The sequence below is a fragment of the Cavia porcellus genome, unplaced genomic scaffold (assembly GCF_034190915.1).
Source record: "Cavia porcellus strain 051 isolate PalLab524CR breed Dunkin Hartley unplaced genomic scaffold, mCavPor4.1 scaffold_3, whole genome shotgun sequence".
In the NCBI taxonomy this organism is placed as follows: Eukaryota; Metazoa; Chordata; class Mammalia; order Rodentia; family Caviidae; genus Cavia; species Cavia porcellus.
In genome coordinates, this window is record NW_026947486.1 from 84,803,960 (window position 1) to 84,825,416 (window position 21,457).

Below are 21,457 nucleotides of genomic sequence, written 5' to 3' on the forward strand. Positions count from 1 at the left end.
GGTAATTTTGGAATCTACTTTTACAAGCTCTATATAAAAACCTATTTGGGATACACTCTTGGATGAGACATTGTTTTGAAAAAGAGAACATGTCCACAAAGAAAACCTTTATATGGGCTAAAATGCACAGAGTAAAGAAGTCCAGTCTGAAGCAGAGAGATGCCTAAACTGAAAGGTTTGAGAAAATTAATTCTGTCAGAGACCTTAATTATCTTCCCTTCACAGATGAGAAAACTGAAGCCCAAAGAGGAAGTGTACTTTTTCACACAACAGTTAAACCACAGATGTGGAACTGGTGGCAATGTCTCATGCCTCGAGGGCTTGTTCCATCAGATCCTCAGCTTACAGGGCTTCCACAACTCCTTGGTAGAAATCATGAGTGGAGACTGACTCAACAGGCTTTTGAGCATGGATGGTTTCTCTAACAGCAAGATAATATACTGAAGACAAAGTTTATTGAAATGGTCTCAGAAATTAAGTTTGACCTAAAACAGTATACAGAACAATATATTAATCAACTAGCTAAAGTACTTATATCATAATTCACCCTACTGGACTCTAAATCTCAGTTAATTTTGAGGTGTTCCTCAGTAAAATCAAGGAATCAGAATGATATTCCAAAATCATTTATCTTTAACTCTGGTTATAGAGTAAGGATAACTTTCTGATTCAGGGTTTTCAGAATCACGGGGAGAAGGAACAAATGAAATGTCTGTCTTCATGAGGGATTCTTGGGGAAGGGGGTCATTCTCAGTAATTTAACTTGAAAGCTCCATTTTGCTTTTGGCAAACCAGAGTAATATTTATTTTACTGTAATTTTACTGCATCATCAAATCTTATCAGGAAATATTTAAGCTGGTTTTTGCTTATGGTGCTTGCCTCCAAAATACTATCAATTTTCATGAACCTGTTCCAGGAGATCGGCATTGTAGTCCAAGATCTATCATTAGCTAGCTCTCTGACATTGATCACCTTACTGGAATCTCTCTTGCTCCGTCTCCTCACCTACAGTGTGTCCCTTTTTAATGTAAGATTATTTGATTCTGTGATTTCTTAGTTATTATGTCAGACTCAAGATGCTTTGTATCTTGCTGCTAACTCTAACTTATATATTATCAGTTAATTAATTAATTGATTCTATAAGCAAATCCTCTCATAGATGCAAACATGTATAATATGGGTCCAACAGAAGTGGATTGAAAAGGATATTTATGAAACTATTCTTGAACAACACAGAAAAATATCAAATTGAATGCTACACCATAGATTCTGCTTGCTCTAAGAATTATGAAAAGATGGCATTTCAGTACAATAAAGTTTTCTGAGAAACCTGGCCAGAGGAGCTATCCCTAAGGGATAAGTATGTAGCAGACTGCAAAAGAGAAGAGGGAGGTGAAGTTGAAGAAGAGGAACAGAGCAGTAATCAGGAAGAGCAGAACCAGGAAGAAGCTCCACATGTTCAAACAAAGACTTGTTTGACTAGGATACCCAAGTGGTCTGGATGTTCTAATTCTTAATTTGCCAAATTTTAATGCATTTCATTTTGTGCAAACACTGAAAATGAATTAGCCTATTTCCATATAATGTATATAATGGAGTCCAATGCACAGCAATCTAGATTTCAGAATCAAAGTTTGAAAATCAGCAGCTTCTCACTTAAAACTTTTTAATAAATTATTATCAGTTCTACTAATACTCTGTTTTAGTTATATTTTCGTTGCTGATGCAAAATACCCGACACCCAAAGTTAAAGGGGAAAGATTTATTTGGCTCACAGTTTGTAGAGGTTTCAGTTCATAATCGACTGGCTCTAAGGAAGGGTGGAATGGCAGACAGGCCTCACAGAGGAGAAGCATTCATGGAAGACAGAAGATAGCAAGGCAACAGGAATTTTAGCAGCTTTTTTTTCTGCCTCTTTTATACTCAACCTAGGCTACAGGGATTAGGGTGGTGCGAAACCAATCAGTGGACTGATTTAGTAATCATACACTCTTAATCCCAGTGCTATTAATCCCAGCATTTCACCATGAATCAGTCTTACACTCTAGATCTAGCTACCTCTGAAAGCTCTAGCCTATGACCATATGAGGCTTTGGGTGGACACAAGCTATCACATCTGTAACTCCTATTTATTTAATTGAAAACTACTCAATTAAAGTACTCTCATTTCTTGTGATCCACCTCTGTTCACTAGCTCTCTCTTAGACAAAATGAAGTCAATGTCATCTATGCCTGTTTCTTATTCATACATCTTTTTCGCATTGTGTCACTAAATAAGTTAGACAATCCTATCATCTTTGAGGCAAAAGAAACCTTTTTGATTGGTGTAAATTTGCATTTCTTTCCTGTGTATCCATCTAGCTGGTAAGATTAATCTCTGCCAGAGCTGGAGGTTTAGCTCAGCAGCATGAGCGCCTGCCTTGCAAGCAGGCAGTCGTGAGTTTGATCCCCAGAACCATAAAAAGGAAAAAGACAAAAAAAGTAATCTCTGCCTTTGATAATAACTTTTCACAAAATTTTGCACTAATTTACCTCTTGAAAAGTCCTCTGAAAACACTATACAAAGAACCTATTCCAAAAATTTGAATGAAGCTTCCATTACCCTCATTGGAAAAAGCAGTCTATTCTTCAAGATTCAATATGATTATTCTTCAACCAACTAACAAACAGTCTCCCTATGCTACCTCATGAGTTCATTCCACTTCAGGCAGCTCCTATTTTCTACTGTTGACCAAATGTCCCAGGACCGTGCTTCCCTTGGCAATTTCACTTCTGTTACTGCTACCAAAAATTATCTCCTTAGTTTGATTCTGAAAAATCATACCCATTGTTCCATTTGTTGAAAACTCACATTAAACTCTGTTTTCCCTATTCTTTATTTACCTAGCAGTTCTTACTATGTTGCACATTCATAATGCACTCCTTGGTAAGAATAAAACCTCAACATGTCTGTCTTTATCTGTCTCTGTATTTTCTTCCCTGACAACTCCTATGCAAAATGATTCATTCAATAGATCATAAGGTTACAATGGCAAGCAAGGTACATGTGCTTCCTACTGAGAAAGATATACACAGATCAAGTAAAGTAACAAACAAAGTGATGTCATATTTAGATAAGGTGGTATGGAAGAAAGAGAAAAATAATCATGGAAAGGACATAGTTTTAAGTCTGCTTAGTGACAGAATCATTAACAATGAATAAGCCAAGAACCAAGAAAATTGTAAGGAGGCAGCCATATGATGAGTAAAGTTTCAAGCAGTGAAACTAACATACACAAAGGCCCAGTGATATATTTAAAGAACTGAAAAATACGAGTGTGGCTAAAGAGTAATGAATAGGCAGGAAAGACCTAAAAAGAGAATACAGAATTAGATAGGAGTTAGATCACATCCTTGGAGTATGAACAGGAGCCCTGAGAAGGAATGTGAATTTCATTCTAACTACTGTGAGAAGTCACTGGAGGCTTCTGAGCAAGGGAGCCACATGACTTCATTTGAGTGTCTGTAGAAAATGGAGTGTGATGAAAGATAAAAATCAATTGAGGCTCTGATGGTCATCCAAGTGAGAATGTTGGCAGCTTAAACTAGGTTGGAAAAGAAGAACGATGTATGAAGTGGAAATACAGCTTGAAAACTAAAGCCACAGAAACAATTGATTATGGACAGACTGATTATGGAAAGTAAAGGAAGAATTTAAGGGCAACTATGAAGCCTTTGGATTAAAAGACTGGGTAAACTGGTGATGCTGTTTACTGAGATGGTTGGGCAGAAAAAGAACAACTTTTGAGGAGCAAAGATCTTGCCAACCTCTAAGCAAATAGATTCCATTCACTCAGCACTTAAGATAACTGTTTTCCATTGTTATTTCACTAGGTCTGCTGTATACCTTCTTTCCTGAGTGATAAAAATTGGCTAACCTTTAGATTCATACTTTGTGCTTCTGCTGATACATAGCACAGGCCTGATTTCAGCCTCCATTATCAATTCATCGAGAATAAGGCCATATCTCCTTTCAAGCACTGAGGTGAAAGAAAAAGGGACAGAAAAAGGAAAAGGAGAAGGAAGATCATGGGAGAAAGAGAGGATCAAAGAAAGAAGATAAGAAATGGTAGAGAAAAAAGGAAGGAGAGAGAATGAAGTAAAGAAAAAGGGGAGGAATGGAGAGAATGAAAAAAACAAGTCCAATTCATAAACCATTTAGTGAAATTCATTTACTATTCAGTAAAATATTGATTCTGTATTATTTTCTACAGTGATTATCTATTGCTTTAATAATAAAAATCATGGTGCAAAGTATAGCATCAAAGTATGATGTCAGACTATTGTAAATTACATGAGAGATGAGAGACACATCTGAGCACCTTTATAGCTACATTTGGATAAACTAAACAGATAAATGATGTGGCTCTACTGTAGCAGAGCCAAAGATGGATGAGGATCTGAGAAATGGGTCCCATTTGAGGTCACTTGGAAGATATGTAGCACAAATAGGATATTTTTTCTCCCTGAAATTATAAAACACTGAGTGTATTTCCAAGAATTCGCTTTAATTTCTATTGGCAGAAAAAGGTCTCACTTAGGATTTTCAGGTCATCATTTCACTGAATTATTAAAGTACCACCTTAGCTAATTAGTACACAGTTGAAAATTACACTCCTGACACTATATACATAAAACGGAAGTTGTTGGAAAAATCATGAGGTTACCATGCTATCTCCCATCTCCATATTCTGTCTGCTTTTTGACCCTCCTATTCTTTATTTACTAAGTACTTCTCACTGTGTCACACATCAACATTGCCCTCCTTGGCAGGAGCAAAACCTTAACATCTCTTCGCCTGCCTCTACTTCCATAAAAATTTCCCTGCCCTGAATTTTGTTCCCACTGATCAACAGTCTTTCTCTGCTAATGACAAACTCAGCTCACCAATTTATTCATGCCAATTTTCTGTAGCTACTAATGACTTGTGCATCCAGAGCAGGAGAAATTTCTATTCAGGCAAGAGATTTCTGTGGAAGTAGAATCTTAATACAAAATGTTGCTTTCTTTTTATTATTATCATTTTTAATTAACACAGTAATTGCATGTATTTATAAGATGCAATGTGAAGTTTTGATATATGCATATATTGTGTAGTGATCAAATCAGGGTAATTGTGATATCCATCACTTTGTACATTTATCATTCCTTTGCTGTGAGAGCAAGCAAAAACCTCTCTTCTAGTTATTTTCAAACATATAATACACTATCATTATCTATAATCACCCTACTATATAATAGAACACCAGCGTTTATTCCTCCTATCTAACTATAATTGTGTACCTGTTGGTCAATTGTTCCCCAAGCTTCTTTGCTATTCTCTGGAAAACACTATTCTACTCCCTGTTCCTATGAGATCAACTTTAATTCTGAGACACCAGCTGCTATGAGTCCAGCTTGGGGAGTTCTTTGCCCATGTGTTTTCCCACAGAAAATCCTCAAATTGTCACAGGAAGATGACCACTTCTTTCAGTTATTAGGCTTTTGAGTACAAATGTTCTAGTTCTGCATAGTATTAACATTTCCTCCACAATAGTCACATGCTTGAGAACTGCAGCCAGACTCACCCGTGCACCTGACAACTCTCCTTGGCTTCAATGGGTACAGCCCACAGAGATGAAAGACGCCAGCCAAGCAGTGACTCTCAGTTTAGATAATGAGATAATAGCTCTGAGTGCCCTTTGAGGCAACTAGTCCCTACCTTCTTGCCAGTGTTCAATAAACTCCTGCTGTCTCCCATTCTCAACCTGAAACTCCCTACTCAGTTCCCAAGTAACTCTCCTGAAATCAACAGCCTTATAAGGGACCTTTCTATTTTCTTTAGAAGGCTGTGGCAGGAACCTGGGCAGCTGTAACAATTATCTCATCAGTCAACAAGCAATTATTGGGCCAGGGATGTAGTCCAGCTGCACAGTGCCTGCCTGGCAAGCGGAAGGCCCTGAGTTTGATTCCTGGTACAAAAAAAAAATAAGCAGTTGTTGAGCTCTCTGTAGTACTAGCTTATCCTATCTGACTGGTGGTGATTTAAAGTAGCCGAATTAGTTCTGGCCACTGAGGAGTCAACCATCCTGTTGCAGAAACAGTGACTTATCTCCATGGCTGCAAAAAAATTAATTTTTAAACCAGCTATTCCCAAAACCAACAATAACATTTTCATTCATTATAGTGGTACCTTGGGAAAAGAGTAAATGCTGTCAAGTAGCTAGGAAGGTGAGAACATTTTGGAAGGTTCAGAAGGATTTCAGTGGTAAAAGGACTCCCCAAGACAAGGAGAAAAGGGTCCTCCCTCAGAACACTATATATGTTCTCAGGGTGAATGGATTTGAACTCTACTGAGAGACAGGCAAAGCTTCAGTTCTGTACACCTTCCTGCGTGTCGTCACGCACAACTACTTATATAACCAACATTACCCCTTCCACTTGGTTCTACTCTGCAAACTAAAACACCAAATCTTTCTTCTCACTCCCTCTTGCTGTTATATGGTACTGTCTTCCTCCTCCCTTTCCCTCTCCCTGTTGTGTTCCTGCTTTTTCCCCCTGTTCTCTTTCTTTCTCCTCACAAACACATGCACAGGTATGCACACTCTAATACCAATTGCTGGAACAAATAAGCAAATCTAGTCATCTTATTGCCTTATTTTAATAAAAAGCAGCTGTGATTTCTTAAACATTTATTGTTGGCTAAGGCCTAAGCTTTTTTCATTATCACATTTAATCCTCATGGCATCCCTGCATCTTTACAACCGATGAAACCAAGGTATAAAACTACACATAATACATGATGGTTCTTTGGGTTACATAGCTCCAATGTAGTGAAACTAGGTTTTAAGAAAGATCTGCCATATTCCATTGGCATATATTTTTCACATATTCACATAGTGCCTCGCACACTCTCATCATTTAGAAACACTTCTTGCCTCTTCCCTTAGTTTTCTCTTTAGCCAGTCCTCAAACGGAGCTGGTACTTAGGCTCTCTCTATCCCGTTTTTCCCCTGGGGATGCAGTCTAGTTATCAGTTTCCTTCTTTAACTATGATGTGCACAAATTAATATAGTTTCTTGTGGCACTGGGAGGTTCAGATAGGAAGGAAGTCAAAAATTCAGGTTAAGGGGCACATGAGTTGCAAAGGTGAAAGCAGAGAAAGAGCAGAGTGCTAAATGCAAGTAGAAGACAGGATTGCTTATGTTCCACACCAGCAGAGTGCTTTGTTAAGGACCTGTTTCTGGTTAGAAGAAAACTCATCTACCCTTCTCTTGGACAGAGATAGTTAGTTGCCAGAACACAGAAGGATATGATCTCACAAGTCCTCACTGTTAAAAAGCTGCTTCTCACTGGAGAAGAAAGCAAGAACAGCAATGATGGGTCACCATCATGAACTTCTTTGCAGTTCCTGCAGAGTAATATGGGTAGCATTTATTTACATTTAAAAAAAAAAACATGTCCATGATTTCTTTCTCCTACAATTTTAAGAGCTAATTAAAGAATGTGCAAAGGTAACCGAAGGCTTCAATTCTAGTCATGTCCATTTGCCTTCTGGGAAATGTGGAGTCAAGAGAGTTTTTATTGAAATTCAAGCTACTTTGTACATCTGAATAAATTAGAAAGACCCAGAGAGTCCATTATCCTGTGAGAGACAGATACTAAATTCCCCTGTTTGAGCAGCAATAATCAGGGTTGACAGTACCTGAGACATTTGGCAGTTTCTGCAGCCTTCCTAATTTATTGTGATGAGTCTTCAACTATGAAAACATCTTGAAAGCCTGCACAATAATAATAGTGAATGACTATTGGGGGGGAGGGGTTGTGAATAAAAGACCATACATATGTCTGTAATGAGAGTTTCATTGAAAATGAAAATACTGGAGCTGTCATATTTTTTAATACTTCGATTTGCACATCCTTGACTGCTTTGGGGCATAAAAAGAGAAAGTGTGGAGCAATTTGTTGTCAGTTCTTGAAATAAATTATCATTTAAACACTTCCTCTTCACAAAGGTTATTAGCTTAGTAGCACATTTCTAGGGTTGGACCATCGGTAGGGGGAAAACCCCACAAGACATTAAACTATCTTTCCAAAAACTGAATATTAGTTACTGTGGAAATTGCTCTCTCAGTAGCTTAACATATTTTGCTGTAGCTCTCCAATACTGCAGATTAGACTGCAGCAACTATTAATAAATACTGTCATATTTTACAGCTGTCATACAAAGCTGAAAAAAGGCTTCACTGTGATTAGATCCTGTTTACAGTAATATTTCCAGCTAAGACTCAGAAAGGCAGTTTTCCTATAAAGGTATTTTCCATAAATAGAATATTTCTCCATCAAATGACATGACTAATTTTAATGTATTGTTAACTCCTTGGTGGCAGTGAATTTGAGGTTGATTTCCCAACCAGAGCTACTTTTCTCTACAAAGACACTTAAGTGAAAATGTCAAATTTTCTCTCCTGGGTTGTCCTTCATATGCAGAGATGGCACTACTGTCAGAAGACGTGCTTTGAGTAGTCCCCCTCCCCCACCAGAAGGACAAATCTGAGCTGCTTTATCCACCTGCTTTTACCCTGTCTCTCTCGTGACTGATTGAATTATTAGCAAGTCAGCTGGTCAGGATTTAGAGTAGGAATGCTCCTTCAGTAGGATAGCTAGAAATTCTGCTTCCTGAGCTAAAATGTTATCATGAGAAAAAAATAGTTCTCTAGCCCCCCTACCATGCAGTAGCTGTTTGGCACAGTAGTCACATCTCTGAGAAAAAGGTGACAGCTGGCAGGGTTGCTTTTGCTTTGACCTTCCATTGCTTTTCATGAAGTTCATTGTGAAATTAACCCTCAGTGAGCTGAAAACCTAGCTTTCAATGAATGGGTAGTCCTTACAAAATTAAGAATCAACAGAAGTACACTCTAAATCTGGGCTTGGGTCTGAGAAGTCTTTCTAAAAGAACTTGAAATGATGTTTTCAAATATTTCTTTGGAAAAGGAAAGATTGCATTGTAATCTGCAACTATGACTTTGAGGTTTTTCCCTTGGAGTTCTTCAGACGACAAAGCTAAAGCAGCATTGTTATGAAAGTAAAACAAAAAAATGCAGATAAAGACTTTAACACCAAACTGAACATAGATATATGCTCAATGAAATTTCACTCTTATTTTATCACAATCATAAGATAGTGCTGCTCATTAGGGAGAGAAAATAATTTTATTCCCTCAGGGAACATTTCACCATGTCTAAGGATATATTAGTGCTAAGTAGAGGCCAGGAATGAGGCTATGTACTGAACAATGCACAAAATAGTATCCTCCTTCCCAACAAAGAATTATTCTCCCTCAAACGTCCATAGTGACAGGGAAGCATCAGGTCAAGAAAATGGTTGCAGGAACTTTTCAAGGGGATGTCATTAACCAATCTAGCAATTTCCAAATGTCTATTACTGTTCCTACATCAATATTAACAGCTATTTTCTATAAGAGGTAGTCCTTGAGTCTGAAGAACTAACATCACTGCCAGAGAGACTGGTTAATATTAAAGCACATGAAGCAAAGATTAGTACAGCAAACAGCAAAGGGAAAAATTAGATTGTGTGCCCCAGATTTCATATGTTGTAAGAGACCAAAGAAGGAGAAGTTCCTGAGTGGCAAAATGGATTAGTTAAGGAGGGTTTCATGGAAGAACTTACGTTTCTGGCCCCATTGCAGAGCTGCCTCCTCTAGCAGTGGCTAAGGCCAAGTTAGTATCTAGAACCAAAACAATATGGCATTCCCATCAGTGCTCTGCAATGTCAGAACTCAGGCCAAGAAACACAATTAAAAGAAATACCAAAAAAAGGAACAATGCTCCGTTTACTAAATGGAAAGCAATTATAGGGCTGTTGAAAATAGGCAGTAAACAAAGAGAGAGAAATACTGGCAAAATTCCATTTTCCCAACTAATCCTGTAGCAAAAGTGCAATCTGCAACCAAATCAACAGTGTGCTGTCCCTCTCACACATGGAGTCAGTTTGGCATTAGCATCGCTACACGCACTGCCTTAGCCAAAAAATGGATGACAGGAAAACAGACCATGCACTGGAGAGGAGGGAGGCTGAGAGGTACAGGTGGAATGCAGCTCACTCTACCCCACCCCCAGGACTCTGTAGAGCGCCTTCACTTAGGGGATGGGGAAAGTCACACAGACTACTTCACTCTCTGACTTCCTGGATCCTTTCCAATCAGTGAGTTGCCAGTGTTGTATGCTGTCCTGCTTTGTGGACTCCACAAACGATCTGATTAATTCTTGGGCGCTAACTGCCTCAGCGGGCTTTCTCAGCAGTAGAACAGAGGCTAATTAAGATCATGTCAGGCAAAAGGCAGACAGGTTATGTTCCTGGGCCACAATGAACTTTTAGAGGGTACTTCAACCTCACTGCAGGCAAGCGGCACTTGACTAGGCACTAATTTCATTGCAGAACCCTATTTATTTCTACAGGTTCCTGCATCAAGGGGCTCTGTTTTGTCAAGGATTTACATGCTTCTCCTTGGGGTAATTAACTGCCTCTGTATTCACTTTCTATTGCATTACTCAAGCTCCCTTTCATTTGAATTTTTAATATGCTTGTAAACAAAGAAAACAATTAATACTGGGGTCATTTTTCCTTACTGAATCGTGTGTGTGTGTGTGTGTGTGTGTGTGTGTGTGTGTGTGTGTGTATCTTATCGACATTCAGCCTACAGAGGTGAGTTTAGGACAAATAAAGGAAGCTCTACTTTTCACAGCAGGTAGAAAATGGAAGAAACATATGGAACTCATTACACCAAGTGGTGGATTAGACTGAAAATATAAATAGATTTTCCCTTCCTCCAAATAAAGGCTTAGATGAATTCATGGAAGACAGACCAATAGTGAGTTATTAAGGGCAATGGAAGTGTTAGATTTCTCTATACTGAAGTTGACAAATTGCACAGTAGATTTTTGAGGCCATATTTATCTTCTCATAGACAAATAGTCATACAGAGGACTGGTACTCTTATCTTCCAAATATTAAAAGCTAGTCTGGAGTCCACCATGCATCTAAGAGGTAGGGAGAACTGCTCAGAAGTAAAGTTTTCCAGAACATTCTGTCTAGTATCATACCATCAATCTCCAACTACTGTCAATAAGAAAAAAATAACGTTGCAATAGGAAAGAGTTTAGCATAAACTGCACTCATTTTCAATTTGTACAGAAGTGACTGGGCATTTTAGAGATAAAATAAACAAACATGGGAGGAATGTATGTGACCTCAGAAGGATCATGGAAGTGAAAAGTTACAAAAACAAGAACAAGGGGCTGGGCCACGTGAAATTCATTTGGTTTTGTTAACTAGTATTTTTTTTTTAGTACATGTGTGCAGTATACAATGTTTACATTCCTTGTGGGGAGATGGTTCAGGTACATAACAGATCTTAATTTCTTTTTCATTCCCTTTTTCTTTCCTCCCTTGCTCCCCTACCAATCTTTTTGATCCCCAAAAACGTCATATTACAGTGCTATAGTGATGTTAACTGGTGTTATTCAAAGTCAGGCTCCTGTGTTTCCATGGAGTCTGAAAGACTGGGCTACTCTTCAGATGTTGTCTGGCACAGACACTAAATTCTTTTGACAACCCTGAGATTTCCTAGACTGGTACTTTAGGATATGCTATGGTTATGCTAGGGACACAGCCTTGAAGTGTTGGAAACTCTAATGCTTTGTTCAAATCTTTATAGGCCAAGGTTGAAACCTAGTCAAGAAGAGGGGTCAGAGGAGGCTGTTAAGAGTTAAGAAAGCAGTTAACAGGAGGCTGTTAAGAAGGCAGAACCTTTTTCGATATGCATCACAAACACCGAGATATGAAAGATGAGTGAGCCAGTTAAGAGAGTTGAAGAAAAGCATCATCGAACTAGAACCTCAGTTCCAGCCTCACTAATCAACTGTGTGATCTTGTCGAGTCACATAGCCTTTCCAGCAAAGTGAGAGAGTGAACTCTATCATTCTGTAATTAACAATTCTTGGGTATAAGAATCATTCATGATGGGTGTTATTGGGTTTACAGAAGTGAATGAAACAGTGCCTCCCCTTAATAAATTTATAGTTTATAAAAGCATCATAGATACATAAATAAATATAATTTTCATCGATTCTTTAGGGTTCTAAAATTCTGTGAGTTTTTATAGTACTTCTCTTTATGACAAAATTGTAGCTCCTTTTCAAATGACTACTCTTAGAAAAGGTTTTGATACATAAATAGCCACCTAAAATGACTATGACAGTTAGCCGTAGACCCTCAGAACATTCATGTTTCCTTATTATCTCTAGTACCAGCCCTTAATCTTTCTAGGATCTTTGAGTGAGGAAAAACAAACAAACAATGACTGGTGCATAGATTAGGATGCCCTAGTAGATCTTAAAGTTCTTCTGTGCAGATTTCCACACCAGCAGCTGCAGCAGCATACTACTAACAAGATTCATTCTAAGGTTTGCTGGGATTTTCTACAATGGCATCTCTTCCACTTAAAAGCTCTACTCCCAGCACCCATTAGGTGATTAAAACATGGCCCCACGTAGTCATATGCCATCTCCAGGCTTCCCAAGAACAAAAGCAATGTCTCCTACCAAGAATTACATGAGTTTCTCCGGTAAAAGGGAAAGTATTATTGCTTCTTAAATATATCCAATTTCTCTAAAAATACAACATTCATCATCACACAAAGTAAATACAGTTTTTCATGGGCTTTCCAGAAGCCCTGATCCCTTTTCCCAGTTCCAAATCTGTAGGTTTATTTTTCCACCTAAAACCTTTACCTTGATACCCTGTCTGGAGCTCAAACTTAGCATTCTAAACTCTGACTTTATTCACTGTCCCAAGGAAAATTTCTCCTTCCCCTGAGTCCCCAAACTGAAGGAATGGCACTATGCTACTACTTGAAACAGAAAACTCATCCTTAAGTATTCCCTCTTCATTATCTCTTATATCCCATCACCATGACCTTCATCTACAGTCCCACTACTTCTGTCTGAAATTTGGGCTCCCCTTATCGTTTGCACCACACTGCTACTTCCCTGATCTTGATTCCTCCACTGCTGCCAAATAAAAATCATTCCATCACTCCCTTGTCTCAAAACTCTTGTAGCATCCCATCAGTCTGAGCATCAACTCCTTACTTTGTAATATGGCTCAGAAGACCCTTCACAATCCAACTAAACTCTAATCCACATGCTTTCAATATATTCTTTAATTTTAATTCTTTTTGACTTTTGTGGCAGAGTGTCATTATATAGTTCAGGCCACACTTAAACTTGCTAAGTTGTGCAGCCTGAGTTCAGACTCATCATCTCTGTCTTATCATCAGTGCTGTGCTAAGTATAACACAGTTGCAAGTCATTATTACCATATATTGGGCAAATAAATGAGTGAATGAGAGTTTAGATAGCCATCTATCTCTTATGCACTGGGCTAAACTTGATTTTGAGTCCTTCTTTGACCCAATTGCGATACTAAGGCTGTCATTTTCCTGGTCCAGCTGACTTGGAAGCAAAACAGGTATTTTAGTGCTAGGAAACTTAGTCATGAATTTCTGGCTAAAGGACAAACCTGCAATGCACTAGATGATTCCTGAATCTCAGCCAATATGTCATTAATATTTCAGGATTCTCAAAAGCTAAGATATAGATGTTGCACTATTTTATCCAAATCACAAGAATTCTCTTAAGTGGTAGGGTAGCATGATACTAATTTACAGAACTCCCAGTGAAAACTAAAGGGGAGAAATTATTTCACAATATCTGTGTGGTCAGTGCAAGAAAATGAAAAGCAATTTGAGAGCAAATTTAGTCAGTTTTCAATTATCTGAACGAGAACAGGCAAGCCAGGCACAGATAATCCAAGGGGCATTTATGTGGTCAAGACATAATGCTCTCTCATACCAGAGTTTTCTTTGTGATTCTAGCCCACTAAATTTGTCTGAGCATGGAAAATAACAGAAGTATTCCCAAGAAAGAGATGTTCTTTCAATTACAAATTCCCCATAGGCAAGAAGAACCCTTTTGAGACACTAGCAATAATACAGGGTAATCAAATAATTGTATAGAGAAAATGAAGTACATCAGGGAGTAGACACAGAAGAGAGGAAAGAACCTTGAATCTGGGTAAAAAGCAGGCATCATCAAGATTCCCAAGACAAATTCTATTAATCTTATAATGACCTAAAATCATAGAGATTATAATACAAAGAAGAAAGAAAAAATTGACAATAAACAATGGCAAGGGTGGGAGTTCTACTAAATTATTGGGTGTGAGGTTTATCTTATCTAAGAAACTCAAAAGAATTGCATCAACTATTAAATTTCTAGGATTCAACAAGCAAACCGAACAATTATTTATCAGAAGCATTTCATACCTCTGAGAGGCTTAGGGAAGGCTTTCAAAGATTAGTCAGGTCACTTTCTCTCTTGACAAAACTGTGCTCTGAAAATCCTGGAAAAGGAATTAGTGATTTCTACATGGCATAGAGTAGAAGGAAGCAGGACAATATTATTTACCAAAACAATACACTGTCTTCCATTTTGTAACAACTTCAGTATTATAAATGTATATAATGACTCATCAGTAAAGTGGAAATTTTCAAAAGCAAGGACTAATGCTTTAATAAGTGATTTTTTTAATCCCACCACTTTTATCCACCTAGTATATTGCTCAATATTAGCTTTAAAAATGATATTAGAAACATCAAGCTGGAAAGATATTTTAAAATTCTTAAGTCTGCATTTTCAGGTTTGAAAAATGAATGGGTCCCACATTTTGTCAAGTTGGTAAGTCTCTTCTTAATCTGTAATTCTACTTTAAAACTGGGATTCCAAAAATCTAAATGCTAGCCCCAGATTTGTTATATTAAGCCTATTCTACCACCTCAATTCTTTTATCTGAATAGTGATGGTAATAGACTTTGCACCGTAACTCAAAGGAGTAAAGAAGAATGACACAGTGATGTAAACTAAAATCGAATGCTGACTATGACTGGGCAATTGCCTAAAGCTAAAGGCTGCTCTGTAGATATGCAGCTAAAATGTGGGAGGAAGAGCTCATGCTTTTGTGCTCACAGAGTCACACTCTTTTATGTAAGACTCTACTCTTCTGAATTGAAAGTCAGTATATGTTCCCATGTTCGTCATGTATTCACCCACCTGGAGGACCCAGCCACTTCTATCATTCCCTTCATTAATTGACAAGTCAAAAGCCACTCCATTAAAAGGCAATAATCTACAAATGCTTATCCAATCAGTAGCTCCTGTGGTATACTCCTGAGACATATTATGATTGGCAAGAATGAGTATTAGGCCCTATGGCACATGTCTGATATGTCACCCTTAAAATGAATATAATAATCATCCCTAACTCATAGGATTGTTGTATAGATTGCACCTGTAAATAGTTCCCCCTGCTCATTGTTCCAAATGTTCTCCTCTATCAGAATTAGAACCTCTTCCCAGGAAAGTATCTGGCTAACTCAATTACATTACATGAAGGCAGAAATGGCAGAGACAGAAAGCCTTGAGCACCCCTCCCCCACCAAAAAAAAAGAAAAAGAGAAAGAAGTTTCACTTTTAGAACTGCAATACTAGTAATCAAGAAATTGTGCTATTTGTTGCTATCATGCTAAATTCACAACCAGCCCCCCAACTATGCACATGTTATAGAATCTAGACCCATTACCAAAGAGAAAAATGTGATTGGAGAAGCTAGACCATTTTTTTGTGGTTTTACTGGGCATACATTTTGGAGAAAAATAGCACAGAAAATGTCATTCTCTTCATTTATAGCAAATGGAGGTGGCTAAAGGAAATTTAACCTGAACATACAACATATTTATAAAGTCTTGATGTCAATGACTCCACCAAGAACATAGCCACATTTTCATCTGTAATAACCTGACGAAAATCAGATCAGATGTCTTTTCTGACACATTTTTAGGATCCCCTAGATTCATAGTACATAATTAGAATTAGGAAGCAAAGCTAAGATTATGATCTTACGTTTGCTTGGCTTAAGCTGGTGAATATTAGGGATTAAAAGGTATGGCCCCATCTCCAGGCCCAAGTTCTCTTCCAATTTCTTTCCCTTCATCACCTGAAGTTTCGCCTACCACCCCATTACCTGAAGCCATTGCCAAACAGCTAAATGGGCCTAGTCATTTTTGTGCATCATTTATGAGAAAAACTATAAAAATAAAGGATAACCATCAGAAAGCATGGGGATGTTGGTCATTTTGTGGGAAATCACGAGACAGGTCCTCCAGTGGCCTTAAAAACGAGCGAATAAAAAGATATGCTATCAACTATCTTGCTGGCAGCAATCAAAAATATAGTCAGTGTCTTCCAGACTCCAGCTTCCCTCATAACTTTATCTTAAGGGCTGTTCTCATCAAGCGAATGTTCAGAACTCTGTGTTACAGTGTCCATATTATCTCAACACAGAGAAAAGACATATGGCCTGAAAAGTGTTTTCTTTGTGGTCTTTCCAAGGCAGGCATGAAGATGTATTCTCTGCTCTGATATAGATCAGCTGTGTGACTCTGAAAAACAGCCTCTCTAAACATCTATAAAATAGCAATGATTATAATATTTATCTCAATAAGATGTTATACAAATTAAATGAGACTATTAAAATGCTTAACACAATATCTAATAAACTGAAATATACTCAATGAATTGTAGGTATTATTACTTAGAATAAAGATGAAAATTTTACAAAACTATAAGATGAAACTATATTTAGTTACAAAATTCTGGAACCATCTTTATAAGAAATAGAAAGGTATATGAAATTTGTACTGTTCTAGAAAATTCTAGTTATCTTATGATTGTATCTATAGAACCTGTTTCCTCTTCCCCTCTTCAGTTTAATAAACCATCTTGAAGAAGAAATGGAAAAAAAATACAAAAAAAGAGGCAAAGCTAACCTCACTCACCCTGTAATTCTTAGTAGCTACTGATAAGCTATTTGAAGCTCTGTGGATCTGATTTCTATTCCTAGCACCCATCCATTTGGCTCTCAGAATGTTCCAGCTCAAAATTAGAGAAATATTTCCATAAACTATTTGCTTTCATGATCTCATTCAATATGTAACTGTGAGCTCAAAATTACTGCTTAACTGGAACTCATTGAAATGGAAGAACATTCAATTATTCTAATTAATATTGTTCAAAAGAAAACCTACCACTTTATACATCCAGGCACTTTTCCCATGTCTTTTATCATCATTCATACCCAATCAGGAGATCAGGTCATATGTATCATTCTTGGTTTACAGCTGAAAGAAATCTGTATCTTCAAAGACAGGAATGATTTGTCCAAAGTCACACAGTTCATAATCAGTAAAAGCAGGACTGAAGTCCAAGTTCTTAACACCTTGTTCGAAACTTGCCCCTCAACCAAACTACAGGACACCTTTAGAACAAGTGCTTATTTCCTCACAGAACAAGAAAGATTAAGCTTTGGGAGAATATTTGGGTGCTAATTAATAACCAGCTCCCCAGTCTATTATTCACTCTTGACTGACCACTTGTTGTGTGCCAGGCTTTGTGCTAAGCCTCTTAAATGCATCATCTTCTTTAATCTTCACAATAGTTTTACCAGGGAGGTATTATCACGATCCTCATTTTACAGATGAGAAAGTGAAGGCATGGAAAGGATTTGCTTAACGTCATATTCCTAGTGCAGCTAATACTAAACACCTAGTTTCCTAGTTTCCAGTTCTGTATTCTTCCTTTTGCCCCAGACTGACAGCCATCCTCAGCTTTTCTATAAACAAGGAAAAGATGGCACTTTTAAAGATGCTTTAGGGAAAATGATAAGCTTCATCAAATTCTCATACTGATAGAGATGAGAAATACAGAAAGAAGGATATTGTGCTTCATCCCAAACCTTTTATGTGCAGCTGTGAAAGGACAGTCAGGGGTGTAGAGTTCTAGAAGAGACAACTCAGGACTAGGAGTGTGTTCTCTTTTACCCACTCGCATCCCAGGCTTCAGTCTCAGCTAGTTCTCAGCCAAATGGAAAGGCAAAGTCACAGTTGTCAATCCATAGCATCTTCCTGCTATGGGAGTATGGAGCCTTTACCACAATCCTGACCTCTCCCCACCACCACCAACAACAACAACATCCTTCATCAAAACTGTCCAGTTTCTTTTTCCCAAAGAACTTTATTAGATGTCTGCATCCAAGTCCAAGTGCTCGTGACTGGATAAAACAGTGGTTGCCCATCTCTTACACTGGCTTTCTTGAAAAGTGCCTTTTAGCCTTTCCTCACCTTTGAGCATCTGGACAAGATACAAAGGACCAGACCTATTCTCACCAAGTTAAGAGCCCCAGGGCACGATTGCCATGGCTAACTTGCTCACTACACACCAAAAGTTGACCATTATCATTTTTTTCTTGCCTCAAGAAATCCTCTCTTGATGATATAAATGTGTGCAAATCACCCTAAAAACAGGAAAGGTGAAGTTCCAAGTGCACATTTAGACTGGGAAAGGAAAAAATTGGTTCATTATTTTAAGACCTCTTGAAATGCTGTAAATACACAGTCAACACAAAACAAAGATCCCTTTTTCCCCCTTACATTATTTATGTGCCATCTAAAAATTACATGCCCGTTCTTTTTCCAGTGCTAAGACAGAGAAACATGCATATTCATGATCTGATAAATATTTAAGTGGGATTTATTTAAATGAGAGAGTCCATTTACAAACATTCCCTGGCTCTGAGATCTTATCCTGGGTACACAGAGGGAGGATAATTTCCTCTGGTATATTCAAAACCTCCGCTGGCCACCTGTCCCCCTAAACTTGGAGCTCTTCCTTGCGAGCTGGTGAATGCCACTCGCAGTATTTCAAGGGAGTCTTCCGTGCCTCCTCCCTCTAGTCCTGCCTTCCTGCGCTGAGATCATGCCATGGGATTAGTCACTGGCAAAGCACTAGAGTTGGCATTTTATTTGGGGGCAGGAGGTCTGGTCATAGCTTTCTTTTCCTGGGCCCTTACTGCTGTCACACTAGTGCCACAACAGAGCAGCACTCACTACTTACATACTTCAGCTTCTTGTGGGTCTATCGCTCTTGCCTCAGCAAGAACAATTATGTGATAGACCAGGTTATCAGAACTAGTTGACTGTGCAACCCTTCATTGGAAGAAATACATTTTGATCTTTTTTCCTACTGTCTTTTACTGTGCTCTTGATTTGTATTTTAGGTTTTAATATAAGAGAAATTATAACATTTAAGCTTATGTGTCTGAATTATCTCATTAAAATTATGGTCTCAAGATGCATCCATGTTTTACAAATCACTCAGGTTTATGCAATTTTATGGCAGGGTACTTTTCCATTGAGCATGAATGCCACACTTTCTTTATCCATTCATCTGTTGATGGGCATATATGCTGATTACTCTGAATTGTGCTACGATAAAGATGCATGTATCACTGGAATATGTTTTCTCTAACTCTTTCTGGATGATACCTAGAAGGGACATACGTGGGTTGAAAAGAATTTCTAGTTTTAGAGAACAGTATAATGATTTTGATAATTATAGTTTTCGCTTTTACAGACAATGAGGAAGGGTACCTTTTATTCTACAGCTTCACCAACATCTGTTGTTATTAGATTTCTTGATGATAACTTTTCTTTCCAGAGTAATATGGAGTCTCAATGTTTTTTAATTGGAATTTTGTGAATGAATGGAGGTGATACATACACATGTTTTCATGTATTTTTTCATGTATTTTTTGACTTGTTATGAGAAGTATCTATTCAATTCAGATGCCCAGTTTTTTTTTAATTTTATTTAAGAGGAAAAAGAGAAAAAACAAAACAAAACAAAGTGGTGTAAGGGTACAAGTAATACAGAACTACAAAAAAAAACACAGTAAGAAATCACCAGTTAATAGATTACACATTAGCGTCTTAGAGATAGTTGCTCAAGTTACAGTATCAAAGCATACAAAGTGGACATTAAAACAGCAAGACTGCAAACAGCTGTGTTCAATGATCCAACCAAAAACATTAAGATCATGGTTGTAACTACTACAGTGTATTGAATCTAGAGTGTATAAAAGAAAAATGTCTTTCAAATAACTCTCATACTATTGGTTACCAAATATTAACTTGGGTAAGAAATCTGTTCTATGAATACAATTGTTTTATTAAAGTAGGACTTACTAGAGAACATACTCATAAGTTATCATTGGTAATTTGTGAAGTGTTCTCTGGTTAGGAACTGTTGGTTAGGTCCAGAAAACCTCCCAGGGTCATATTGACTTTTATACCTATACCTAGAGGACCGATACATCTCTTTTAAAGATTGTGTACAGAAAATAGGCTACTTTTTTTTGGGGGGGGGTATTTAAAAGGAAAAAGAGAAAAAAACAGAACAAAACAAAACAGTGCAAGGGTACAAGTAATACAGAACTACAAAAAGAAAAAAAAAACAGTAAGATATCACCAGTTAATAGATTACACACTATCATCTTTGAAACGGTGATTCAGGTCACAGGATCAAAGCATACAAAGTGAACATTCAAATAGTGAGACTGCAAATAGTTGTGTTCAATGATCCAATCAAAAATATTAATATGGTCATCTATTTAACACACCTAAACACACTTGCTGTTGTATCCTTTTGCAGATGCCCAGTTTTTGATTGGGTCTTTTAATTTGGGAGTCTAACATTTTTAGTTCTTTATACATTCTTGATATTTGTCCTTTGTCTGAGGAATAACTGGCAAATTACTTTTCCCATTCTGTAGGTTGTCTTTTCATTCTGTTGGTTGTTTCCTTTGCTGTGCAGAAGCTTTAATTTGATATGACTCCCATTTGTTTATTCTTGGTATTATTGGTTGGTATTTGTTGGTTCTTGGTTGATTCTTGTGCAACTGGGGTTCTGTTCAGAAAGTTCTTATCTATGCTATGTCTTCAAAAGTTTTGCCTATTTTGTCTTCCAGCAGATTGTTTCTGTTATAATATTTAGATATTTGAACTATTTTGATTTTTAGTTTAGTATATGATGAGAGATACAGTCTAGATTCAGTTTTCAGCATGTGGATAGCCAGTTTTATCACCATTTCTTAAAGGGGGTATCTTTCCTCCAGTGTGTGTTTTAGGCCTGTTTGTTGAAGATATCCGCTATTCTGTTTGGATCCACATGTCTGTTTTTGTGCCAGGACCATGATGTTTTTAATCACTGTAGCTTTTATAACTTCAAATTTGGGATTCTAATTCCTCCTATTTTAGTCTTGCTACCCAGGATTGTTTTTTCTATTCTGGATCACTTCTAGTTCCATATTAATCTCAGGATTATTTTTTCTGGTTCTGTGAGGAAGACTGCTGGTATTTTGATTAGGATTGCATTAAATCGGTATGTCAGTTTTGGAAGTATGGCT

General features: G+C 37.5%; 1 protein-coding gene across 3 annotated transcripts in view; it reads left to right on the forward strand.

Annotated features, from left to right (window-relative positions):
* Gria3 (glutamate ionotropic receptor AMPA type subunit 3) overlaps positions 1-21,457 on the forward strand; it is a 282,023-nt gene that overhangs the window by 69,866 nt on the left and 190,700 nt on the right. The gene's annotated exons all lie outside the window — the stretch shown is intronic.